The sequence below is a fragment of the Bos grunniens genome, chromosome 10 (assembly GCF_055505025.1).
Source record: "Bos grunniens cultivar Pamir isolate PY7600 chromosome 10, Bosgru_T2T1.0, whole genome shotgun sequence".
NCBI lineage: Eukaryota > Metazoa > Chordata > Mammalia > Artiodactyla > Bovidae > Bos > Bos grunniens.
Genome location: NC_141174.1, coordinates 22650543 through 22676203, shown reverse-complemented (window position 1 = coordinate 22676203; position 25661 = coordinate 22650543). Strand labels below are relative to the sequence as shown.

The following is a 25661-nucleotide window of genomic DNA, read 5'->3' as shown; positions in this document are numbered from 1 at the left end:
TCTGTTCACAACAGAGGCTTTAAACAATGTTAAACCAGCCAGCCTTTGTCCCTCAGTGGCTGTGTGGCTTTAATGAACCGGCCGTGGCCTCAGTTGCTTTGTCTGACAAATGGGGATACAGAACATCATGATGTGCAGGGCTGTTCTCAGGTGAGGGCCATGGACGTGAGGACGGGACAGGAGTCCCATCAGTGTCTGCTTCCTGCTGCTCTCGCTTCCCATTCCCTTTCTATTTGATCAAAGTTAATCATTCACAGAGCTCTACAAGTTAGGAAGAAAGAGGTCTATAATATCTCTCCAGCTAAAGAGGAAACCCCAAGACCAGCCTCTGGCCAGGGTGAGGAGAACAGGAGGCGGAGGAGCAGGGGCCCATGTTTCTGGCTTATGTCCACCTCCAGCCCACTCGGGGAGACATCACCAGATGACGGGAGGGTGGCCAAGGCCACAAGGCCAGGGCACAGGGGGCCAAATGGCTCATCTAGGAGGTGATGTGACCTAATAACCATGTCCTGGTTGGAGAGAGGAGAGCTCCCAGCCCCTCCAAGTGTTCCAGGCCCCTCTTCCCACCGAGGCCCCTGGAAGACAGCCCAGGGCCTTCCTGCAGGTGCTGGCTGAACCTGGGGCTGCCGAGAGATTTCAGGACCATTTTAAGTCAGGTGGCGTGTGATCCCAGTGAAGCAACAAGGGCTTCCCTCCCAGCTCCAGGCCAATGAGTGTCAACTGCCCCCACCATCCACAGCTGGCCTCTCCCAGGAAGAAAGAGCCTCAGCAATGGTCCAGCCATCAGCAGGCTCTGTCACTACGGGCTCTGAGATCCTGGACTTGCGGAGCCTCAGTCTTCACATCAGTAAGTGAAGTGAAGAAGTGAAGTGAAGTCGCTCAGTCGTGCCTGAATCTTTGCGACCCCATGGATAGTAGCCTGCACCAACCTCCTCCATCCATGGGATTTTCAAGGCAAGAATACTGGAGTGGGTTGCCATTTCAGACAAAGACCAAAAAAAAAAGCTTATTCCGTGCAGCTGTTCTAAAAGAGGGTTGTGTGAGCTAACACAGAAGGCTTAGCTCAGTGTCTGACGCAGACTAAGTGCTCCCTGGATGTTAAAAAACCAAAAATGTATCTACAAGAGGCAGACATAGAGTAGTGGTAGCTTAGGGCTGGGGGTCGGTGATAGCTAAGGGGGGTGGGGTTTCTTTTGGAGGTGATGAAAATGATCTAAAATTGACTGCAGTAATGGTTGCACATATCTGAATATGCTAAAAAAATTAAATTATACATTTTAAATGGGTGAACTGTATGGTATGTGAATTATATATATCAACAAAACTATTTTTTTTTTAATGAAAATATTCCAAGACCCCACTAAGTCTTTTAAAAACCCATTTGGCCCACTGGCAAGGAACCAGTCTCCAAGGCAGGCCCCAGACCCCCGTCCTCTCTAGACACTGAGGTAACTGAGACCAAGATTCCAAGGGGGGAGGCCTGGGCTCGCCCTGGGCCCATGTGTGGCACTTGGGCCAGGCCTGAGCTGCGGGCTTTAGCCCCCACTGGTCTTGTTGTTGCTTCCCCCAGAGAGTGGTGACTCCAAAGAGCAGGTCACGCTCCAGGATACCTGCTTAGCCATGAAAGGCCTGTTGGCTCTTCCTGGGCACACTTCACATCCGGTGGGGAGCCCAAGTCGAGAACAGCCTGCTCCCCACTGCCAAGCCAAGGGTGGGCCTGCCTGTGACACCTCCCCCACGTCTGGAGTCCGAGTCTGGCCCTTGCGGGTCTGACAGCACACAGGCCACGTGGGCTGCAACTCACAGGAATGGCCTGCACATTCCTTCCCCAAAGAAGGAAAAGCCATTCACATGTGAGGTCATTTGGTTTTCCTGGCACGAGGCTGAGAGCCACGGGCCACTCAATTCCATAGAGAACTTCCCCACATGACAAGGCTCAAGCCCTGCTTGGTATTCATAAAATATGGGAATCTGTGGTCTGGCCACCTCAAGCATCTAACCTGACTCCTCTGTGTGGTTGAGCTGTGACTCTCAACTTTACAGCCTGAAGTCTTGATGGTCGCATCCATGAAATGGGAATAATCAATCCACCCCGTCCTAGAGTTGTGATAAGAATTAAAGAGCACAGTACTGGACTGATGGTGGGGGCTCAAAAAGTAAAATGCAGTACAGTTAGCGACCCCTCTCTCGCCAGGGTCATTTCTAATGAGTGTGCTAGCTTTGCTTACTGGGAACAAAGATTCTGCCCGGGCTCCAAGCCCCTCAAGGGGGAGCCTCTGGAGAGGCCAAACCACTTATTACAAATTTGCAGAAAAGAAAGAGACACTGCTTGGATCAAAAAATTTCCCAAGTCTCTTCTCTGTGTCCCTGAATAACCCGCTGGACTGGAGCTTCTGTTCTGGCCTGTCCCACAGTTCACCCCTGGGACCCCTGCCCTCTCAAGGCATCTCCTTTGGCACAGGGTCAGGAACTCTGACCTCCAGAGGCTTGGAGCTGGAGGCAGCGGGGGCATCAGCTCTGCCCAATGCTTTCAGGGACTTGGGAGGGGTTCCCAGAGACCCCAGACCCAATATAGATAGCCACTGAACCTCTTCCAGTGAGCAGGAAACCACCGAAGAGAGGCCAAGGCCCAAAGTCTGAGCTTACACCGATCGGCTCAATGACACAAGAGCAGGGCAGCAAACAAACAGAAAAATGTGGAGCAGAGTAGCTCCATGCAGTGGTTCTCAAACTTGAACATGCATTAGAATCACCTGGAGGGCTCGCTAGAGCAGATTTACGCATCCCTCCAGACTTCTGCTTCCATAGTTAACGGACAGGTGGAGAAACTGCATTTCCCACAACAATCCACCTGGCGCTGCTGCTGCTGGCCTGGAGACCACACTAGGCACCATGGGCTTCATGCTTAAGAGGATGCGTTCGGGGGCAGAAGACTTGGATCTGGTCTGGGTCTGCCACTTACTAACGCTGAGACCTGAGCAAATTCTTGCCCTTTTTGAGCCTCAGTCTTTCTCCCTGGGCTGTTAAGGGGTTTCCATGAGCTAACATTTGCAAAAAGCTTGTGTGAGTGCACTCAGTCACTCAGTCGTGTCTGTCTCTTTGCGACCCTATAGACTGTAGCCCACCAGGCTCCTCTGTCCATGGGATTCTCCAGGCAAGAATACTGGAGTGAGTTGCCAGGCCCTCCCTCCAGGGGATCTTCCCAACCCAGGGACTGAACCCGTATCTCTTGTGCCTTCTACACTGGCAGGCAGGTTCTTTACCACTGTGCACTTGGGAAGCCCTTGCAAAAAGCCTAGCACATGCTAAGTTGTTAATAATATCTAGAGTTCCCTATTTAAATACAAGAACTAAAATACAGATACTCACAGAAAGGAGTGAGATAATAGAAAATGCTCAGGGTCCATGGAATTGCCTATGTGTTCTAGATGGTCACCTGGACCACCCAAGGGTTACAGAGGTTGCCCGGGTGCCCGGTGTGTGCCTGAGTCTGGGCCAGCACGCACCAGCCAGCACTGTGCCCCCGTAATCCCTGGCCCTGGGCTCCCTGACCCAATCAAGGACATATGATCAGTAAGACAACCTCAGCCCACAAACCCACACCTCCCTCCCAAGGGACTACCACATGCCCTCACACCGAATGTAAGTAGAAACAACCTCCCAAAAGAAAGTTCAAAGCTCCAGGGAACCCAGAGCCTTCAGGGTACCAGAGATGCCCTAAGCAGAAAGCAGGTGGCAGGGGGCACAAGCTGAGAACCCAGCAGCTGCACAAGCATTGCAAGCCACAAGGAACCACGCCAGTGATGTGCACTCTGGGTGGGGGTGGGGAGGATGAAGCATTAACAGACCGTCTATAAACCGCCACTCCCTGGGGAGTCGGAGCTTTCTGCAATCACTCCATACCGAAGAGGAAGTTTCTGGTTTCAGGAACACTGAATGGAGGAAGGGAACAGAAGGCTTGGCACTTTAAGAATTCCTCCTCAGTTGCATATAAAACAATAATTCGCCTTTAACCCGCAAGAGACCGGCAAACAATTAGAGGTGATCACCCCAAATACCACTATGGTTGAGGAATCCCGGAGCCCTCGTGCCTGGCTTGGAGGGTGGGCTGTGCAGCCATACTGGAGAGCAAGCCACTGCTACGCTATGCAGTGCAACACGTACCTGCCCAACAATCCACCCAGGAAATCTCTAGAAGAAATTCTCACGCAGTGAACACGGGGGTCCTTGGGAGAACATGCATCATTCCGTCATCTGTGTTGGAAGGGGAGGGGTGGGGGACCAACGGCATGACCATCGCAGGGAGATTTTAGGGTAAAACGTGACGTGTTTTATGCAGTGGCCTTGCATGGATGGACCCGCAAGTGGGCCATGAGTCGAGGGGCCTAATGAAGTCAATCTTTTCACCCAATGTCCAGGAAAATAAAGTTTCTTCTCCCAAAATACAGACACAGCACATTATAAAGCAGCACGCGACTGCCTGTGTGCAAAGTCACTTCAGTCGTGTCCGACTCCTTGCAACCCCATGGACTATAGCCCACCAGGCTCCTCTGTCCACGGGATTCTCCAGGCAAGAATTACTGGAGTGGGTTATCACGCCCTCCTCTGGGGGATCCTCCTGACCCAGGAATCAAAGTTGTATCTCTTATGTCTCTTGCATTGGCAAGAGAGCTCTTTACCACTAGTACCACCTGGGAAGACCCTCCGTAAAGCAGCACAGAAACCCTCAAACCCCTTTATTAAGAAATCATGGGCAACTTTTGGGCCGTGAAAAACCCCACCCAGGCCCAGGTGGACGTAGCCCAAAGCCATCTCCACCCTCCCAGCCGTGACCCAGCATGTGGGCAGCCCCGCACAGCAGGCTTGCTGGCCAGGCGGCCGACCAACACCTCAGTGTGGCCAGCCCGGCTCAAGGGACAGGGCAGCAGGGGGATCAGGAACGGGGAGAGGAGACTGAGGAACCGAAATGTCTGTGGAAACTTCCACATCTCTGGAAGGGTGGGAGGAAGAGCAGCCGTACACAGATCTGGCCAGGCCCACCCAACCGACTGCTGGGAGAAGGCGGGACCGGGGCTATTGTCTGCGGGTGAGTGTGTGCATAGCCTCCAGGGAGCTGCGAGATCCACACCCACTGTCTCCCACCTCCGGACTTCTGCTCAGAAAGTGTGCAAGGCATGAGAGAGGCAGCCTCCCCCAAACCTTGTTCTAGAGGAAAGGACAGCACTAAGCCCTCAAATTTAAGGAGGGGACAATGGAGGCAAAGTGGACCTCTGGGAGCCCCTAGAGGAGGGGAGGAGAGACTGAATAAGGTTTCAGAGTTGCTCAAAGATGTGCACTATTATTGCCACTCAGTGAGGCACACGCTATCTCAGCAAACCTACTCAACAACCCTATGCTAGGGGAGCAAAGCGAGGGTCAGCAGCATTCAACAACCTTCCCTGTCACACAGCTAGTGAGAGGCAGAGCTGAGATCGGAACTGGGCTCTGTAGGATGCCAGTGCCTGAGCCTTTTCCATTCTGCGGGGGACTGAGGCCCTTCCAGGTTCTTCACTCAGGCTGGAGAACAATGAGGACTCGGCCAGCACCAGTCTCAGGTCTGCCGAGAACCACACGAGCATGTATACGGCTGTCCCCAGGCAGTCCCTGGGCCTGTCTCGGGGAGGGCAGCCCAGGACACTGGATGAGAATCACGCCAGAGCTCACGTCCAGCCACGAGAGAAGGTTCTGGATCTTGTGGCTCCCTAGAGATGCAGAATGGGCCGGGCAGCTCTTTCTCCTAGGTCTCAGTTTTGGGGAGGTGGGAAAAGGGTTTGAACTCTTGTCTCTTTTGGCTTCCTGAACACAAAGCCCATTGAGAAAGGCCATGAATAATTATAGGGGCAGCCAAGTCAGGGGATGTGTATGCCAGGGTGTGGACAACCGGCTTGTTTAGGCTTGGATTGGCCCAATGTCAGCAGCCTCCCTCAAGGCAGGCCCTTGCAGATGCTCCTGAACCATCCAGGCCCCAGGCTCCCTCTGCCAGTCAGCTGGAGCCAGGTTCATTCATCATCCATCCATTCACTCACTCATTCAATAAATTCTTACTGAGCATGATCAGGAACTGGGGGTCCCACTATGGACCAAGTAAAGACATAGTCCCTAAATCAAGAAGACTCTGGTCTAAGAAGGATGACAAATGTTAATCAAAGACTCATATAAATGAATATATATTTGCAAACCGAGCTTCAATGCGTAGAGAAAAAGTTATGGAAGATATGAGGCTAAAATGAGCCCCTAAGTCCAGGGGCTCCCCATTGGCTCAGCAATAAAGAATCCACCTGCAATGCAGGAGACATGGGTTTGATCCCTGGGTCAGGAAGATCTCCTGGAGGAGGAAATGGCAACCCACTCCAGTATTCTGGGAAATGCCATGGACAGGGGAGCCTGGTGGGCTACAACAGTCCATAGGGTCGCTAGAGTCAGACACGACTGAGCAACTAAACGACAACAACCTGGTCCAGGGTGTGTGTGTGTGTGTCTGTCTGTCTATTTGTCTGTGTGTCTCTGACCACTGCTCTGAGGAAGTAAGTGAATTTTTAGAGCTGAGGAATTTTAATTAGATGAAGAGACTGTAAGTGTGGAGGGGGACCATAAAGTTTATCGGCAAAACCAGGGCACTTGAAAACAAAGGGAGAGGCTGTTAATAATTACATCTGGACAACAGGTGCAAACCGAGATGCGTGGCACCCACTGCACGTGTGGGGTCAGGGATGGCCAGGAAGGTCGTGTCACCCAAGCAGGGGAAAGAAAATATAAATGGCCCCAGGGGAAGGGATGAAGGCTGCTGAAGCCACTGAGAAATGGACACTCAGGCTGATGCAGGAAGAGAGGAGCAGGGAGCCAGGAGCCAGCAGACCGCAGGAGCACGGAGCTCCCCAGGACGCTGGATGGTGTCTCCTGAGAACAAGGGAGAGGTTTTATTTGATTTCAGCTGAGGGTTGAAGGGTAGGGTAAGGTGGGTGTGCAGGAATCAGGTGCTAGTTTATACATACTTACATTTTAGAAAGAGTTACATAATCACAGTGTGAAGAACAGATCAGAGGAGGACCAGAATGGCAGGAGAGACCAGTCAGGGGGCCATGGCAAGAGAGGTCCAGGCAAGAGGCAAAGGTGACTTAGACCAGGGTGGTGGTGGCAGGGACAGAGAAGTGGGTGGGTGTGAGAGATACTCAGGGAGAGAGCGAGGGAGGGAAGGAGGGCTCAGAGGTCACACCAAGGTTGTGGATCCAAGCCAACAGAGGAAGGCAGCAGGTGCTAGACATCCACAGCATTCACCACGGTTACAGAAGGCCCACCGTCTGCAGCCTGACAATCTAACCTGAAGTCAGCACAGAGGACTTCAGAGAGCAGGCTGCCTCCGCAGCCCACTGCCCCAAGTGCTCTGTCACTATTGAGACAGCCAGCCCTCAATACTGCTACCCTATGAGGCTGGTGCTGTCATTCAATCCATTCTACAGAGGAGAAAACTGAGACAGAGATGCTCACACGGTCACATCAAACAGCCAGCTGGAGGAGTGCAGAGCTCATGCTTCTAACCCACACTGGCTCAGCGTGGCCCTCCTCCCTCCTGCTCCTCCCGCGGGCCCAGCAGCAGGTCACAGGCACCAGCCCGGGCAGTGCTCCTCCTCTCTCACTGCCCACAGCCCACCTCACTGCAGCCCAATCGGATCGCTCTTGGGGGTGGGTCCAGGCAGAGGGAGCTGCTGAAGCCCCCTGTCCATGTAGAGGTAACCCTGCTGTGCAGTCAGGGTGGCCCATCTCACCCTGGAACACCTTAAAAGAGCAATTCCAATGCCTCCCGCCACCCCCCTTCCCCAAACCTCTCCACCAACACAGGGAGAAAAATCAACCTGAAATCATCATCAGGAGCCTCTTGGGGGAAACTGGAAGGGGATCCGGTACACAGAGGACCGATCATGGACACCAGGCCAACCTAGGGAATAAGGAAGAAGGGAGGCCGTGGGCCCCTGCATCTGCCATGGCCAGCTGACCTTGGCCAAGTCCATTCCTCTCTCCCGCACACTCTGACTTCTCCATCTGAGAAGAGGAGCCAGCCCTGCCTGTGCTTCTAGAAGGCTTTCCAGACCTAATCATAAAAAGGGGGAAGAGGGAGAGAAGTAGACCTACCTGCCCAGGACTCTGCCAACGGCCCTGGGAAGGTCCCACTTTGGGCCAAGTAAAGACATAGCCCCTAAATCAAGAAGACTTTGGTCTAAGAAGGATGACAAATGTTAATCAAAGACTCATATAAATAAATATATATTTGCAAACTGAACTTCAGTGCATACAGAAAAATTTATGGAAGATATGAGGCTAAAATGGGTCCCTAAGTCCAGGGACCTCCCTGGTAGCTCAGCAGTAAAGAATCCGACTGCAATGCAGGAGACACAGGTTTGATCCCTGGGCCCAGAAGAACTCCTGGAGAAGGAAATGGCAACCCACTCCAGTATTCTGGCCTGGGAAATGCCATGGGACAGGGGAGCCTGGTGGGCTCCAGTCCACGGGGTCGCAAGAGTCAGACACGACTGAGCAACAAACAACAGCAATTCGATCCAGGGTGTGTGTATGTGTGTGTCTCATTCGGGCCCTGCCCACCTGGCCCCAGCCACCCCTAAACTCCTCACACCTGCTGACTCCCAGCGACCCTGGGACAAAGCCCTTGCTCATCAAGCTCACCTGGGCCCGGGTTTTCAGAAGGCACACCTGGGGAAGTGTCCTAGCGTGCCTGCCACCTGTTCCCGTGCTGGCCTCTGCAGGCTTCCCACAAGGGGGTCGGAGGGGCGTCGCGGGTCTCCCCCTGCCACCACTGCGGCCTTGTTACTCACCTCCTTCCAGTTGCCCCATTTTTCTCCATCCCCCACCTTTTCCATGCTTTACTAGAATGTTTGCAGGCACAATGGACACAGCACTGGGAGATCTGAGTTCTAATTCTGGTTCCACCACCAGGGAACCAGCCGTCTGTTCAGACCACCACCACCTCTGACCCTTCCACTCCACCGTCTCACCTGTAAAGCCCCCCTCACCTTACATGGGGCCATACTGCCTCAGACCTGCCCCAGAGAGCTCTTGTGAAGAACAAGTGATACAGCCACTGGGAAAGCAATCTGAGGGAGGTGAGGTTTCCCAAGTTGGCCGAATCATACAATATGATGAAAATACAGACCCCACCCCAACAACTGCCATTCTGGTTCAGGAATTCTGCAGTAAGAATCAGTATTTTAGCAAGTAACAAGTACTCCAGGTAAATCCTAGAATCAGACGTGTTGCGGCAACTCTGGGCTCTGAAAACACACCGGAAGTCTTTATGACCTTGCCTTCTGGGCAGAGAAGGGAAAGAAGAGTTTGTGTAAATGCTCCTTGGCTCTGGGCACACTTACAAAATAACAACCCCTGCTTAGAGAGCCCACTAGGTGCAGGATGCCATCATCTCGTTTAGTCCTGGCAGTGATCCTGCAAGAGAGATCGCCTTCTTTCTACAAATGAGGAAACCGAGGCTCAGAAGAAGGACCTGTCGGAGGACACAGCTAGTAAGACAGCAGAGCTCCCCTCCAGCCCAGAACTGGCAGCTCCAAAGGCTGTTCTCAGTACCCAGAAACCTCTGCCGGATGGACTCTCCTGTAGGGAGGGGCAGAAAGGAACCAGCAACCCCAAGCTGGACTCGCTCTACTGTTCCCACCCTAGAGCCTGGACATGACCTGTGCCCAGGTGGTCCCAAGCATCCTATCCTGTAGGATAAAGGTGCACTCTACTGCATGGAGACAGAGGCTGCTGCATCCTATGCCCATATGTGAGGGAGACAGGATCCTGGAGCCTGCAATCTACAAAGGCAGGTGGCTTCAGTCATGTCCAACTCTTTGTGGCCCCATGGAACAGAGCCTGCCAGGCTCCTGTGTCCATGGGATTCTCCAGGTAAGAATACTGGAGTGGATTGTCACGCCCTCCTCCAGGGGATCTTCCCGACTCAGGGATCAAACCTGCATCTCTTACATCGCCTGCATTGGCAGGCGTGTTCTTTACCAATAGCACCACCTCGGAAGTCCACAAAAGTAGACAGGACCCACGTAAGAAATAGTCAGGACAGGGGCCTGTCAGCCCAGGGCAGGGGGACTTCTGAGCCAGACCTCCTGGTGCTGGAGAGAAGGGCTCCCAGAAGGTCTAACAGGATAGGGTGCCAAGATCAGAAGACATTACATCTGGAATGAAGCCCAAGATACCCTGGACTCCTCCTTTCCCCCAACACACAATCACTGCTCGGCAAGCAGCAACTGGCTGCATGGAGAGTTTCACACAACTCCGGACTCCCTGGAGAGGAAGTAATTTCCTCCTGCAGAGGAAACTGCCGCCACCCAGCCAGATGGCATCACACAGCTTCTTGCTCCTCTCCCAGCCTCTCCAGGGACCAGACAACTGAGAAGCAGAGGAAAGCATCATGGCCCTCCTAAAACCTCGCCTTCCCCCAGGCTCCTCACCCAGACCTGGCCGCGGGTGACTTTTCTCCCACTTAGAGGGCACAATGATGACACGGCTGACATTCAGTGACACTCACTAAGCACTTTGTCCTGATCATCACATTCACTCTTCACAACAAGTTTTAAGAGGGAGATTTTGATCCCTGTTTTAGAGATAGACTCTGGAAGATTAATTAACCCAGCTGGCAAAGAGCAGGCCCCAAACCCCAAACCAGGCATTTCCCAACCAGATCCCAAACTCTTTTTACTTTCTCTTTTCTCTCACTGAGCACCTCTAAGTACAGGGTCCTAGACCAGTGACTGCTACAACAAGAGAGACAGCCCAGCTCCCAGGGAGCCACGGCCAAGCCGATAGGTACCTACACACCCCACCAGTGACACATGGACTAAGCATCGGGAAATAACAACACAGATCCTGGCCAGGGGCCAGCACACAGCACATGGTGGAGGTCCACTCCAGACAGCAGGCAGAAGCCAGTTCGCTCTGCAGGGTGAGCATGTTTGGGGGCCAGACTCCAGACAGCGCTGGACCCGAGTAGAGCAGGAAGCCGGAGGGGAGAGCTCGCTCTGTTAGCAAGAAATAGACCTTTTCTCCACGGGAATTTAGGAAGTGTGCCATTAGTCTCTGGAACTCCCTGGAAGACAAGGGATCACACAGTAACCTTCTAGGAGACAAACAGCCTGGGGCAGGAAGAACTGGGGGAAAAAGCCAGTGTGGGAAAACGGGGCCAGTTGGCTCTGGGGTCCCTGTTCCACTCCAGGGTGCCCAGCAGACTGCACCCTGCTTCACCAGATTTACAGAGAAGAGGGATGGGGATCTGGCCACCACAGGCCCTCCTCCATCAGGAGATCCAGAGCTTCGCACTAGCTCTCCCCAGAGCTGTGCTGCGGCCGGCCCTGGACACAGAACAACAAGGAGACCCAGCTGGCCAGCCCACCCACCTCGGCTGACAGCTACCACGGCAGGCCCAGCCAGCCAGGGACCCAGCCCTGCGGGACGAGCAAGGGGATGTGGGGGAGGGCCCAGGGCACTGTGCTGACCTAACACCCCTGCCATGGAGGCTCAAAGTGCCTGAGAGTTTGCGAATAGTAAACTGTCAGTACGTAAAATACTGCAATTCCATTTCTGGGTATAGACAGAACAGAAGGGAAAGCAAGGACTTGAACAGGTATTTGCATACCCACATTCCTAGCAGCATTATTCACAATAGTCAAAAGGTGGAATGACCCAAACATCCACCAACAAATGCACAGGTAAACAAAAGGCGTGTGCGCGTGCAATGGACCTCAGCCAGCCTTAAAGAGGAAGGAGGTGCTGGCACACCACAGCGGGGATGAACCTTAGGGACACTGTGCAGAGTGAAATGAGCCAGACGTGAAAGAACAAATGCTGCTGGATTCCACTTTAATGAGGTTCCTAAAGCCGTCAAGTTCACAGAGAAGAACGAATGGTGGTGGCCAGGGGCTGGCGGAGGACTAAAGGGAGCTGCTGTTCCGTGGGTGCAGAGTTTCAGGTTTATGAGAAGGTGGTGATGGCAGCACGACAATGTGAAGGTACCTGTTGCCACTGAAATGCCCACTTTAAAAATGGTCAAAATGGTAAACTTAAGTTACGTATATTTACAGTCAAGTAAATTATATATATCGGAGAAGGCAATGGCACCCCACTCCAGTACTCTTGCCTGGAAAATCCCATGGATGGAGGAGCCTGGTAGGCTGCAGTCCATGGGGTTGCTAGGAGTCGGACACGACTGAGCGACTTCACTTTGACTTTTCACTTTCATGCATTGGAGGAGGAAATGGCACCCCACTCCAGTACTCTTGCCTGGAAAATCCCATGGATGGAGGAGCCTGGTGGGCTACAGTCCATGGGGTCGCTAAGAGTCAGAGACAACTGAGCAACTTCACTTTCACCTTTCACTTTCATGCACTGGAGAAGGAAATGGCAACCCACTCCAGTGTTCTTGCCTGGAGAATCCCAGGGACGGGGGAGCCTGGTGGGCTGCCGTCTCTGGGGTCGCACAGAGTCGGACACGACTGAAGCGACTTAGCAGCAGCAGCAGCATATATATGCATATATATAAATTAAATATGAAATATTGTGTGTGGCATACAAAAATAACCTGTTACGTGTGGGGAACTGTTTATTGTTTTGTTTTGTTTTTACCATGAGCATGTCATACTTTCATAATAAAACCAACAAAGACATTTAGCCTTATAAGGCAAACAGATTTCAAATTGCAACCCACGATGGGATTTAAGAACTCCCGGTTCTTAGAATGGCACAAAGATGTTGCCTGACTCCTCTGGCTACCACCACCAGCCTGGTCTGCAGTGGACCATGAGAAATACCCCTCCAAAAGCAGTAAGTCAGGCTTTGGGTGCTGGCCAGGTGTACCACATGTGTCCCCTGGCCCTCCTCTGCTCCCATGAAACCAGCAGGAGGGAAGTACCCCCCCAAGCCAGAGGTGATGGAGGGGTTGGAGGGCCCCTCCCTGGGCTCTGACTCCAGGATGACTCCAGTTATGGTTTCCCCAGGAGGAAACGAGCCTGGTCACCCTTTTTCCCCTTCTAGGACGGCACAAGGGAATGACTTGGCCCATCCCTGCATGCCCTAGCCTCTCCCGAGATGGCACTGGTGAAACCATCCCACCATCCTCCTCCACAGTGGGGAGGAAGCTAGACTGAAGAGGGAGGCAGAGGAAATGGTTCATCTGCCCAGCTGAGGAAGACACGGGATGAGGGAGGTACAGAGAACCCATAGCTCCCTCCATAACACACCAGGCTCTGCCTTCAGTCCTGTGTTCCCACTGATTAGTCCCTGCTGATCCATCCAGGACCTGCAGACCCCAGACAACTGGCCTTGCCTCAGTTTCCTTATCTGTAACTCGAAGGGGATGGACCCTTTGCTATCAAAGGCTCCTTTTAGCTCTGAAACCCTAGACTTCCCTGGAAGCTGGGTGATGGGCCAGAACCAAGAAAGGGCTGGGAAGACAAGACCCAGCCTTGGAACAGGACAGCTTCAGGGCAGATGCTCAGAAGGAAACACAATGCTTCTAACTGGAACACCAGCACCTCCACCCTCAGGCCAAGCCACCCATTCATCCATTCATTTCATTTTTTTCTGAGCTCTTACCCTGTGCAGGGACAGAGACAGTGCTGGAAAACGGCAGTGAGTCAGCCAGCCTTGGAGGTGCTCACAGCCTCGTGAATGTTGCCACCAAGTTTCAAGACTTGCCATCACAACCCATATCCCCAAGGCCAGCCCTTTGAGGAAGCAGAACCTGGAAGAGTCACACAAACAGCAGGCAGAAAGGGAAGCCTGATGGCACCCCCAAGAGAGTACCAAACCGAACTTGAGAGTCAGGAAAGTCTGGTTCAAATCCCGAGTCCGCTGCTGATTCACTATGTGACCTTGGACAAGCTTCTTTGGCCCTCTGGGCCTCAGTTTCCTCATCTGTCAAGAGTGAGACCAGATCCAATCTTGGATCTGGTCTGTGCAGGACCTTCCAGCTCTGACAGCCTGGGCCTCCTATACACAAGCCCTCAAACCCGGGATCACAGCCGGGATGCCTGCGGGAACCAGCAGCACTGCTGACCCCTGCAGGACCCTCAGATCCAGACAAGCCGAGCTGACAGCTAGCCAACTCTGGGTGCTCCACTGCTCGGCGTGCAAAGCCCAGCTGCTGGAGGCAAACGCCTGCTTCAACCTCCGGGATGAAATGGATGTCCAAGATGTCTCGGAGTTGGAACCTTTTATCTTGGGATGGGGTCAGAGGACCAGAAGGAAGCTCTATGCATTCCCTGTGCCCCACTGTCTAGCACGGGGAAGTGGAGCCCTGCTCGCCCCATCTCTGCCGGATTTGAACCACAAACACAGCCCTTTTCTGAAGGGAAGAACTTAACACAAAGCAGATGCACAGGGACTTTCCCCCACCCTCTCCTGGCCCTAAAATTAAACGTTCAGTGTCCCCTCTGCCAAAATTCACTTGAAGGCCAAGCCTTAAAGAGCCAGCACCTCCGGTTCTCACCCTCACACACTCTCAATCACATCCTCTCTTAAACAAAATGTCAAGGTCCCCAAATGGAAAGTGTGGATGGGCGGCCTCCCAGGAGTGCCCAGCAGCCCTGCAGGCCAGGGACAGATTTAAAAGGAGAGATCACTGGGGAAGGAACGCTGAAACCCCACCCCCCTCCACTAGCCCAACAGGGACCAAAGTGCAGCCTCACAGGTGGGGATCGTGAACAGGGGATTTGCCCCCGGGGAGGGCACGGCCGGAGCTGGCAGACAAGCACAGCCATCCCAAAGGGAGCAGGCCTGAGCAGCAGCCTGGTCCCGGGGGGCATGTTGGAGATTCCTGGAAGAGTTCATTTCCTGGCCTTCAGTTTCCAGTCTCTCGAGAAAATGGAGTGAATCATGGGCATTTATTTAACTCTGATCTCATTCAAAGCAGTGATGACTCGGATAAAACACATCTTAGGAGAACTGGACTCTTGCTGGGCTTTGCGGGCTTCCCAGCTGCCAGGCAGGTGACTCCCTGGTCATGAAAGTTCTCCTGGTCCTACTTGTTGTTCTCTCTCAGTTGCTCAGTCATGTCCGACTCTGCAACCCCATGGATTGCAGCACACCAGGCTTCCCTGTCCTTCACCATCTCCTGGAGTTTGCAAGATCACATCCATTCAATCAGTGATGCCATCCAACCATCTCGTCCTCTGGTCCTGTATGTATGTCCAATTCTGGCTGAAGGCCCAGACCGTCCATCTACCTGCCTCCTCTCCTCCCCATGACTCCTGGCCATGCTAGGACCACGCCCCAGCAATCAGCACCAATCAGCTTGCTCAGCACATCCAGTCACCGCAGCAAGCGGACACACACCCTGTTCTCAAGCTCGGGGGGCCGTGTCTTACCCACTCTGTGTGCTTCATGGGACCCAAGAGTGCACAGCACTCAGCAAAGTGCTCAGAACAGACAGTTAAATCTCACTGAGCTGCCATTCCTCAAGAAAAAGGGCAGGTGATGGCAGAAAAACATTTGGAGAGGGATGTTGCTGCAGACAGCAATTCTCTGACTTGCAAAAAAAAAAAAAAGAGTACTATCTTTTTTTACATATTTAATCCTATAACTTCGACACAGTCATTTTCACTTTTGTATGCTATCTTCCTGTTTACACAGATTTTTACAGTTGCAACTGATTACAATGTACATACTAGATGAAGTTCTCCTGCTTTCAACATTCTGTTGAGCATTTTATTCCTGTGTGATCATCCTAAATGTCACTTAAAGGCTGAAAAAATGTTCCACCACGATCATGTGTCAGGACGGTTTGTTAAATTCCTCCCCTGACGTGAGTGAGACACAGGAACCTTCCCTTCTGCTCCTATGGACAGCACAGAGACTATTCTGAAGCCTTTCTTTGTTTTAGTTGGACGCTTTCCTCAGGACACAATCCTGGGGGTGGAATTACCCGGCCCAAGGGGAAGAACATTTCCATAGTTCTGCTACATAAACAAGCCCCAGATACTAACCCACAGGCTGCACCAATCCTCAAGGACTTCAGAAAAGACCACAAGCACGCACTGGACTAGAAGCCTGCCCTGATCAGATTCTCTTCTTACTTTTTAAAGTTGAGTTGTTCTGACTGGAAGAGTTCGTCTTTTCTGGGCCTCCAGGCTCAGTGCTCTGGACATCCTTTTTCTTAAATCCGACCTCTGAGTCCTCTATACCCGTCCTTCTTGTAACCCCAGTCCACTCTGACATCAGTAGACCTTGTAGCTCCCCTAAAGCTTTCCCTACCTGATCCCCTTCTACACTGTGGCCCCCACAGTGCCACATCTCCCCTGCAAAACTCTCAGCCCCTCTGCTAGGCAGAAGGCTGCCAGAGGGTTTCTTGACCTAGAGCCTCCAAGATGACCCCCTAAGGGTGTGGAGTCATTAGGGAATTGCCTGTTAAGCTGAGTCCTACAGGCCTTCAAGCTTCCTGTGCTGCCTGGGCCCCTATCTCGAGGGGACAGTTTGAGTCTGGGCCAGCAAACACACTGCTGCTGGCAGACCCCCAGGCTGAAATGATCCAGGGCCATAACAATGAGGAGGCGTTTACACGGTCTAGGGCCAACCCAAACCCCTCCTGTCACGCTGTCTGGAGGAAAGCTAGAACCCAGACAACAGCCCACAGTCAGAATTTGGCTCAACTGAGAGTAGAGGACCAGAGGTCACTAAGGTGGACGGGGAGGGGAGGCGGGCAGAGCAGGATACACAACGCTGAAAAGCCCTCCCTCCACAGGAAACCAAACAACGGGGCTGGCAGGTCACTGCAGGACACAGATGTTTGTGCTTAGTGGCCAGGACAGGGTGGGCCGCCTGTCTGGTACAGACACCCCCTCTGCAAGTCCAGGATGAGAAAGCGGCTTCCACCCACCATGGTCACCCCAACAGTGCTTGCAGATAGCCCACCGGCCCACCTGCTCCAAAGCCAAAACCGTCACAAGAGGAAACAGGAGGAGATCTTCCCTCCCGTCCCCTATCAATACTTCCCCTCTGGGCTTGGGGTCCAGAAGAGATACCTGACTCACATTTGCGGCGGGGGCGGGGCGCAGCTAGTGAATTTGCAGTCTATGAGAAGACAAAGCATCACCAAGATGTCCCAGGGGAAGTGAAAGAGTTGAGCTCGTTTAGCTGAACACCTATCGTTCAGCCTGAAGCAACAACATTCCCAGGTCATCCTTCACAGAGGTCTCTGCTGCTGCTGCTAAGTCACTTCAGTCGTGTCAGACTCTGTGCGACCCCATAGACGGCAGCCCACCAGGCTCCCCCGTCCCTGGGATTCTCCAGGCAAGAACACTGGAGTGGGTTGCCATTGCCTTCTCCAATGCATGAAAGTGAAAAGTGAAAGTGAAGTCGCTCAGTTGTGTCCGACTCTTAGCGACCCCATGGACTGCAGCCCACCAGGCTCCTCCGTCCATGGGATTTTCCAGGCAAGAGTACCGGAGTGGGCTCTAGTGTTGTCTAAAACTTGAGGTAGGAGCTTGCTAGAAATGCAGATTCCACGGCTCTGAGACTAGAGTATTTGGTTCAGCAGGTCTAGGCAAGGCCCAGGAAGCTACAATTTTTATATGAATGCTAGGTGGCCCACAGACCACCCTTTAGGGAATACAGCCTTGGCGTGAAACTCTCCACTTGGATGGCAGAGGGTGGACGTGCCTGCAGGAACCAGAATTCTACAGGGAAGTCATGGCCACCTGGAGTAGTAGATGATCATTTAATAACGTGTAAGTAGTAGGCCCTTCGGAGAAGGCAATGGCACCCCACTCCAGTACTCTTGCCTGGAAAATCCCATGGACAGAGGGGCCTGGTGGGCTGCAGTCCACGGGGTCGCTAGGAGTCGGCCACAATTGAGTGACTTCACTTTTACTTTTCATTTTCATGCATTGGAGAAGGAAATGGCAACCCACTCCAGTGTTCTTGCCTGGAGAATCCCAGGGACGGGGGAGCCTGGTGAGCTGCCATCTCTGGGGTCACACAGAGTCGGACACAACTGAAGCCACTTAGCAGCAGCAGCAGGCCCTTAATTGCTACCTGCCTCCACTTCTCACAGCATAGATCCTCTCTCTTCACAGAGCAAAGCACAAGCCATGGTCTCCTCAGGAGTCCCTCTCCCTCTCCCAATTACCATGAATTGTAACTAGACCAGCCTTGACAGTTCACTGTGGTTTTCTGGGTGGGGGGAAGCAGAGGGTAGAGTGTCTAACCAACCAGACAGAATAAATCAATCCCAGCCTCTCCACGTGGCCACAAACTAGAGCCTTACAAGGCTCCAGCAGGGAGCTCTTTACCCAAACAACTAGAACAGCAGCTGAGACATTCTGGTGGTGTCCCCCTTCAGGGCCTCCCCAAGGAAATGTCCTAACACCAAGACTCTCTGTGGTGGATCTCATGGTTTCAAAGTTCTGATCATCCACAGCCCCCAGACATAGGAAAACTCTCCCCAACTGTGTCAGATGAGCTAACCATAGGAAAAACAGCACTGGAACATCAAGCCTCCTCTAAGTGCACCTCCTCAAGGGCCTGACAATTCCACAGATGGGCAGCTCTAAGCAGCCATCATTTCAGCATCACTTCTTCCCATAACAAGGGCAGCTATGGTCCTGCCCAAATCCCACCCAACTCAAAGGCAAGTCCAAAGTTGCAGGAAAAAGGAAGCTTCTGTGCACCACCTCCCCCATACCGAAAGTAACAGAACCATCCAGGTGAGCCCTACTGTGGCCACAGTACCAAGCGCTCCCAGCATATTCACCCATTCTGGCATCTGAAGCCCCCTAAGACACTGAATAGAGTCAGACATGATTGAAGCGACTTTGCATAAGAAAGTGTTAGTTCTTGGAATTCCTGGGGACTGAGACCTCCATCCCAATTTGAGGTTAAGTCATTCCATGGACAGACCTTCTTCTTCCTCCCACCCCAGTATTCAGAGCGGACGCGTAACTGCTCGGGTCACAGACATCTCGCTGTGGGTTGGAGGTGTCAGCCACCCTCAGCCCAGCACCGGCACCCCAGCCAAGAGGTCAACAAGGGCCAGCCCAGATCAGGAAGTGGTCTCTCCTGCCTCCAGGAGGCCCCCTCCTAAGGACAAGCTGCAGAGGAGAGGGTCGCCTGGACCACAGGATACTCGGTTCAGAGAAGCGAACAGGGAAGTGAGAACCCGCACGGAGACGGCAGGCGCAGGTTCTCATTTACGACTCGTCCTACTTCCCTTCAATTTCACCAAACACCCTGGCTCTTTGTGACGAGCCTCACAGGAACTTGGGGAATGCGGTCAGGAGCCAGGACCGGGCAGAATCTTCGCAGACACAGATTCCACTTCTTGCTTGCTTGTCCCCCCAGCACTCAGCAGCCACACCCCTGGCCCTTAGGTCTCGCCTGGCAAGGGGCAGCTACTGCTAAGTTGCCAATAGGCGATAATATTTCACATGTTCCTCTCAAATGTTTAAATCCTGAGAGTTTCCCAGTCACCTTCTTATGTATCTAGCACTAGAAAAAAATGTTAGCGAGCCCTTGAGAACCTTAGAAATGTAAGTCTACAGCCAGGGACGGGCCAATGCCTGAGAAGATACTTTGGGTCCAAGGAAAACCAGGCACCCCCGCCTCTGCCAGGTAGGGGTCCCCTAAGGATGGCCATTAAGGGGGGACTGTCGCAGATCTGATAAGAGGCAACAGATTCACCGCAGCAGCCCATCAAACCACACACCTCCATGCTCTCGGGTGAGGGAATTCTGCTGCTGCTGCTAAGTCACTTCAGTTGTGTCAGACTCTGTGCGACCCCATAGATGGCAGCCTACCAGGCTCCCCTGTCCCTGGGATTCTCCAGGCAAGAACACTGGAGTGGGTTGCCATTTCCTTCTCCAATGCGTGAAAGTGAAAAGTGAAAGTGAAGTCGCTCAGTCGTGTCCGACTCTTAGCGACCCCATGGATTGCAGCCTACCAGGCTCCTCCATCCATGGGATTTTCCAAGCAAGAGTACTGGAGTGGGGTGCCATTGCCTTCTCCGGAGGGAATTCTAGGCGATCCTTATTTTCTTCTTTGTATTTTGCTGTATTTTTTAAATTTGCTGCAGTAAATACTACTTTTCATCTCAATTAGTTTAAAAAAATAGGCTGAGTATAAGCTATAAAAGTACTAAACCACTTTGTTGTACACCTGAAACTGTACTTCAACAAAAAATAGCTTGTATATTATGGATGGCACATTAAGCTAGCCTGCCCTTTCTATTTCTCTTATTATTTTTAAAATTTTATTTATTTTTAACTGAAGGATAATTGCTTTTCAATATCGTGTTGGTTTCTGCCAAACATCAACATGAATCAGCCGTAGGTATACATATATCTCCTCCTCCTTGACCCTCCTTCCCACCTCCCGCCCCATCCCACCCCTCTAGTTTGTCAGAGCACAGAAGTACAGACTGCGTCACAAATCTGCACGTCACCCTTGCACAGGGACCACGCTAATCTACTCTGTGTCATTCTAATTTTAGTATATGTGCTGCCACAGCGAGCACCATTTGATTTTTTATTAGTCTGCATTTTAAAGGCAACTGATTAGTATGTAAAAGCACTTATAGAAATGATCATCTCTTTTAACCAATTTACTCAGCTCCTAGATATTATCCTAAAATGCAGGAAAAGGTCCACGGTGAAAGGAGTATTTATAGAGGAATTATCTATGAGCGCTCAAAGCTGGACACTATGAAAATGCCCAGGGATGGGAGAATTAAGAGGAGCAGTTTGTCACCTGGCGGAACAGTCGGGCAGCCAGTCGAGGTCCAGGCCCAGGCCTGACTGGACAGCCTCATCCCCGCTCTGCAGCCAAGAGTCAGGGGCCAGGAGCACCTTGTTGAGCAGACCACCAAGTGCTTCCAGAAGACAGCTTTGGCTTCAATGGCTCTCCTTCTAAAGAGGTGATGTGAGCCAAACTCTTGTTTTCCTAATGAAATAGCAGTTTTGGCCTCAGACGGCCCAGCAGTTGGAAGCATAAGTTCTCATCTCAGAAAAGCCTCCGAAAACCTCTGAACACAGCCCAGGAGTCCACACTGACCGCCCTCTAGCCCCTATCAGACAAGTGCAAGTGAGTTTCCAGGAAACGCTGATGAGCGTCTCCAAGGACCGGGGCCTCGCTCAGGCTGCAGCTCTAGAAACAGTGGAACCAGCTTTCATTTCTCAGCTCCCCACAGAAGTACCTTCACACCAGTATGATTTAACACCGTGCCTTTGACTCTACCGCAGGTTGATTTAAGAACCAATATACAAAAAGGTCTCTGTGAGCTCCATGAAACCAACACTGATGGCATCATCAGCACACTGCTCTCCTAAAATGGAAAAGCCCTTGGTGTTCGGTGCTCACGCTAAGAGACAAGGTGTCTCTTTCTCACGAACCAGCGCACTTCCCTTTATTAGGAAGTAGATGATAATTCCAATTTCTCCTTTTGTTTTAGCTACTGGGCAGCTCAAAACTAGGGTCAGTGCTTACAAAAACTAAGTTCTTTTAACATTATTTTCTCAATTACCTCACCCACCTACAACCACCCTGACAAAGCTCTGGATCTTTTTTTTTTTTGTAGTATGGTTGATTTTAAATGTTGTGTTAATTTCAGGTAGACAGCAAAGTGAATCAGTTATACATGCACATGTATCTACTCTTTCTTAGATTCTTTTCCCATATAGGTCATTACAGAGTACAGAGTCGAGTTCCCTCCGCTACACTTGCATTAAGTTGTTTTTTTTTTTTAATTGGAGGATAATTACTTTACAATATTGTGCTGGTTTCTGCCATCCATCTTCATGGATCAGCCACAGGCATGCATATATCCCCTCCCTCTTGAACCTCCCTCCCATCTCCCACTCCATCCCTACCCCTCTAGGATGTCACAGAGCACCTTCCTCACTTTCATGCTTTCCTCAAATGCTTTTTAGAAAAAGATGCAGGAAAGTACAAATAAATACGTATTCATGAAACAGTCTGTACACTTGGATCTCACTTGCTCCAGGGAAGGAAGATAAAGGCTGTGTGGCTATATAAGAAAAGGTATCTTTGATAAAAATGCCAAGTGGGGAAATATAAAAGTAAACTAAATATAAAAGTAAATATAAAAAGGAAATATAAAAGTAACCACCGTTATAAAAATAACACAAGCGTGAGGATAAAAACAAAACCGGCTTCTCGAAATTTAAGTAGCTGTGTTTAGGTGAAAGGGTTAAAGTGGTCATTCACCGTTCCCCCAAAGTCATTTATCTTCTCAGATGGAAACAGAGGTCCATGGAGGTGAAGCAGGCAGGCAGTGAGAAACTAGAAAAGCCAACCTCCCCTGGCCTTTTCAATGTTATCCCCAGGCTGCCCCAAGGAGGGAGGGAACAGGCTCCAGCGCCCATCTGGATTCTGAGGGACTAGAACCCAGTAGATGATGGTCTGCATTTAGTAGGGTCTTGAGGAAGATGCCTCGTGCTCTGAAATCACAGCTGTTTGAGATGCTAGTCCTCACCTGGCAGTCAGTGGACATTTTCTGCACACTCCCCCATAAGAACGATGAATTGCACACGTGGGCGGTAGGGAGGCAAGGGCCACGAGTCACAAGCCCAGGCCTCCGAAAATATACCTAGGACTCGATCGGCAAACTAGTGACCCCTAATCCTTCCAGTGTGCAATCAAATCCCAGAAGGTTTCCTCATCCACCCTCGGAAACCACCCCTACATCTGACCAATAGACATCCACGAACAGCCTGAACTTCCTCAACACCCTCAGCACACAGCATCCGTCTAGCCTACGTGCCGGGACTACAAGGTCCCAGGTGTATCTGGTGCCCTGTCAATGTGAGGTGAGCAGCCTGCAGATAGGATAGTTCAGCCCTGCTGAGCACCATGGTTTGGCCAAGTGGAATAGAGGCTTTCTCCTGCGTCTACTGAAGTCAGGATCCCGAGGGCTACCAGAATGGCATGTGGCTGCCTCTTCTGCCTCCATCTCCTGTCTAATGACAACGGCTCACATCAGGCAGAGAAGTATCAGTGGTCCATGAGGGGCAGAAGCAGGGTCCTGCTCAGCCCTGGATGGCAAGCAGGACTTCGGAGCAGGCTGACTCATCACCTTGCAGGTGGAGTGAGCTCATTCCTTTCAGGGCATCCTTGGAACTGGAAACCCACAGCAGAGATGGTTCCCATGGCAACAGGCCAACACCTCCTCCATAGCCGCCTTCCTTGGAGCACCACTTGTCTGTGCCCACGGGTCACTTAACCAACTCTCTCCCAGCTTATATTCTTAGAAAAGACCGTGAAGGGCCAGTGCCCTCCTTCCTCCATGTCCTTCCCATCTCATTTCTTTTAGAGTTAGTTGAATACCTCAATTAGAAGGGTTTTGTTTCGTATTGTTTTTTGGCCATGCCACATGGCTTGTGGGATTCGTTCCCCAACCAGGGACTGAACCCTGGCCCTCAACAGCGAAAGCACGAAGTCCTAATCGCTGGACCACCAGGGAATTCCCCCCATTTCCATTTCAGCAGACCTAAACACATTTAAGACCAGGTAACTCCCAACCTAACAGTTCATTCCTTCTTTGGAAAGTGTGACTAGTAGAAATTCTGAGCTTAACTCCATTTCCACTCAACTTCCCCCAAGTCCTGCTCCTCCAAGCCCTGGGGCCCACTCAACACGCCAAGTCCAGCAGAGCCTCTTCCAGCCTGGTGACTGCTCTAAACAGCCAGCTTTCTTCAAATACTCCTCTGACTCGGTTCCCCCACCTCCCCTGCCCCGTTCCCAAACCTCCACTGAAGATTACACTGGCCTCTAACCCTCTCAGCACACACTGTCCAGTTCAGACAGGCCCGGAGCCCGCTACTGCCCCCACAGACCCTCTGGGCTCACCGTCACCCGCCCCCAGGCCTCTTCCCCTCCAGCTGCTCCCCGCCCCACCTCACACTCATTCCCCGCCCTTCCCTTCCCAGAACTTGACACTCACTGTCTCATGTTTTTGGTCACACTCTGCCTGGTCCACCTCCCCCACTCTCTGCCACCACCCCCCTCGCCTGACTCACTCTTATATATTCTAGATTTAAATTTTAGCTCACAGTATCACCTCCTGTGGGAGGTCTTACTGGTTTCCTCAAAGGCAGCCTGGGGCCTTCCTTGCGTGCCCTTCACTGTAGAGGCTGTGACATCCTTGATCATGACAGGGAAATGCTAGGTGGTGGGTCTCTCACTCAACTGGCCTCTTCAGAGACACATGTCCTGCATCATCTGGCCGTGATCTGAAAAGAGCGAGTGCTTAATATCTCTTAAATCCAGGTGGCAAGCACCTGGCTATGTGTTTTACTATTCTGTACTTTGAAAGTATTTGAACACCATTTAAAAAGAGAGATAATAAATATGAACTGAGTGGATGAACTTTTGTTGGCTGCACTGCCTTTAGCCACAGCGTATGTGTCTGAACATCTCATGGATCTGCTGAACTCATCCCTCAGGAACTTTCTTCCCACTCTGGGGCTGGAGCCCAATGCCACATGGTCCAATGCAGTCAGGTCAAACCTTCAAATAAGCACCTCCAGCGTGCCTGGCACATGTCTCATGGCAGTGACGTGAAAGCGAGTTCTTACTAGTCCTATAGCATCATCTCATCTCTGTGTGTCCTTTTCCTCTCGAGAAGCTCTTAGCAGTTCATCCTAGCGTGCTAATCTCACTGTAAAGTGTCCCAGGTGGCTACGTACGACCAGCAGGTTCCGCTGCTAATTGCTGAAGCTGGGTAATGGGTACACGGGGATTCATTATACTCTTCTCTATTTCTGTGCTTGAATTTTCCATATGAAGATTCTATTTTAATTCATTCATTCACACAACTAACATTCCTTAGGTGCCCACCACATGCCAGGAAACATGGATAAAGAGAGAAAGAAAAAACAACCCCTGCCCCTATGAATTGATGATAACTTTATTAAATTCTAAATTATCTGCTATCCCTCCCTGGTAGTTAAAGGCCTACTGGCACTTATAACATGAAGACAGGGGAGACCTCCCCACAGGAACAAGTAGCTAATGAGGGGCTTTCTGGGCCCTGTGTCTCCTGGGCTTATCTTCCCAGCCCTGCCAACTCCATCTGCACTTGAAGCCTTCCCCATACAAGGGGCTCCCCTCATAAGTAAGTGGCTTCAGGAGACCAAGGGTGGGGCTCCGGGTCTCACTCCTCAACAGAAAGTCATGCCAGCCATGCCGGGATCCCTGAAACTTAAAGGCAACTTCCCCTCAAAGGGCAGGATGCCAACACCCTTCATTCTATCATTACGACTCTTCCTAGAGTCCACTTGGTATCAGGTACTAGGCCAAAGGACAGAAATAAAAGCCATGGGGAGGTCCCTGACCTCACGGGAATCATGTATGGTCTTACTGACTGGAAATCCTTGGATTCAAGTCCCAGCTCTGCCCCTTGCTAGCTGCAGGACCCTGGATGAACAACTAAACCTCGCTGGGCCTCAGTTTTCCCATCTATAAAATGGGGGTATTAGTGCCCACCTCACAAAGTTATTGTGAGGAATATATGGGTTAATACATGGAAAGTCCTTATTCCAGTGCTTACAAGCAAAAAGCTAAGGACACAGCGAGGCAGAGCATTAGAAGAGTTAGTGCAT

At 51.7% G+C, this 25661-nt stretch overlaps 1 protein-coding gene, 1 long non-coding RNA gene and 1 other non-coding gene across 13 annotated transcripts in view; all 3 read right to left on the bottom strand.

Moving 5' to 3' along the window:
* ACTN1 (actinin alpha 1) overlaps nucleotides 1-25661 on the bottom strand; it is a 98168-nt gene that overhangs the window by 54803 nt on the left and 17704 nt on the right. The window lies entirely within an intron of this gene.
* Nucleotides 1-25661, bottom strand: part of LOC147364121 (uncharacterized) — a 50886-nt gene that overhangs the window by 8691 nt on the left and 16534 nt on the right. The window lies entirely within an intron of this gene.
* Nucleotides 20451-20557, bottom strand: LOC147364123 (U6 spliceosomal RNA). Its single transcript, XR_015135668.1, has one exon. It is a non-coding gene; the product is annotated as a U6 spliceosomal RNA (small nuclear RNA).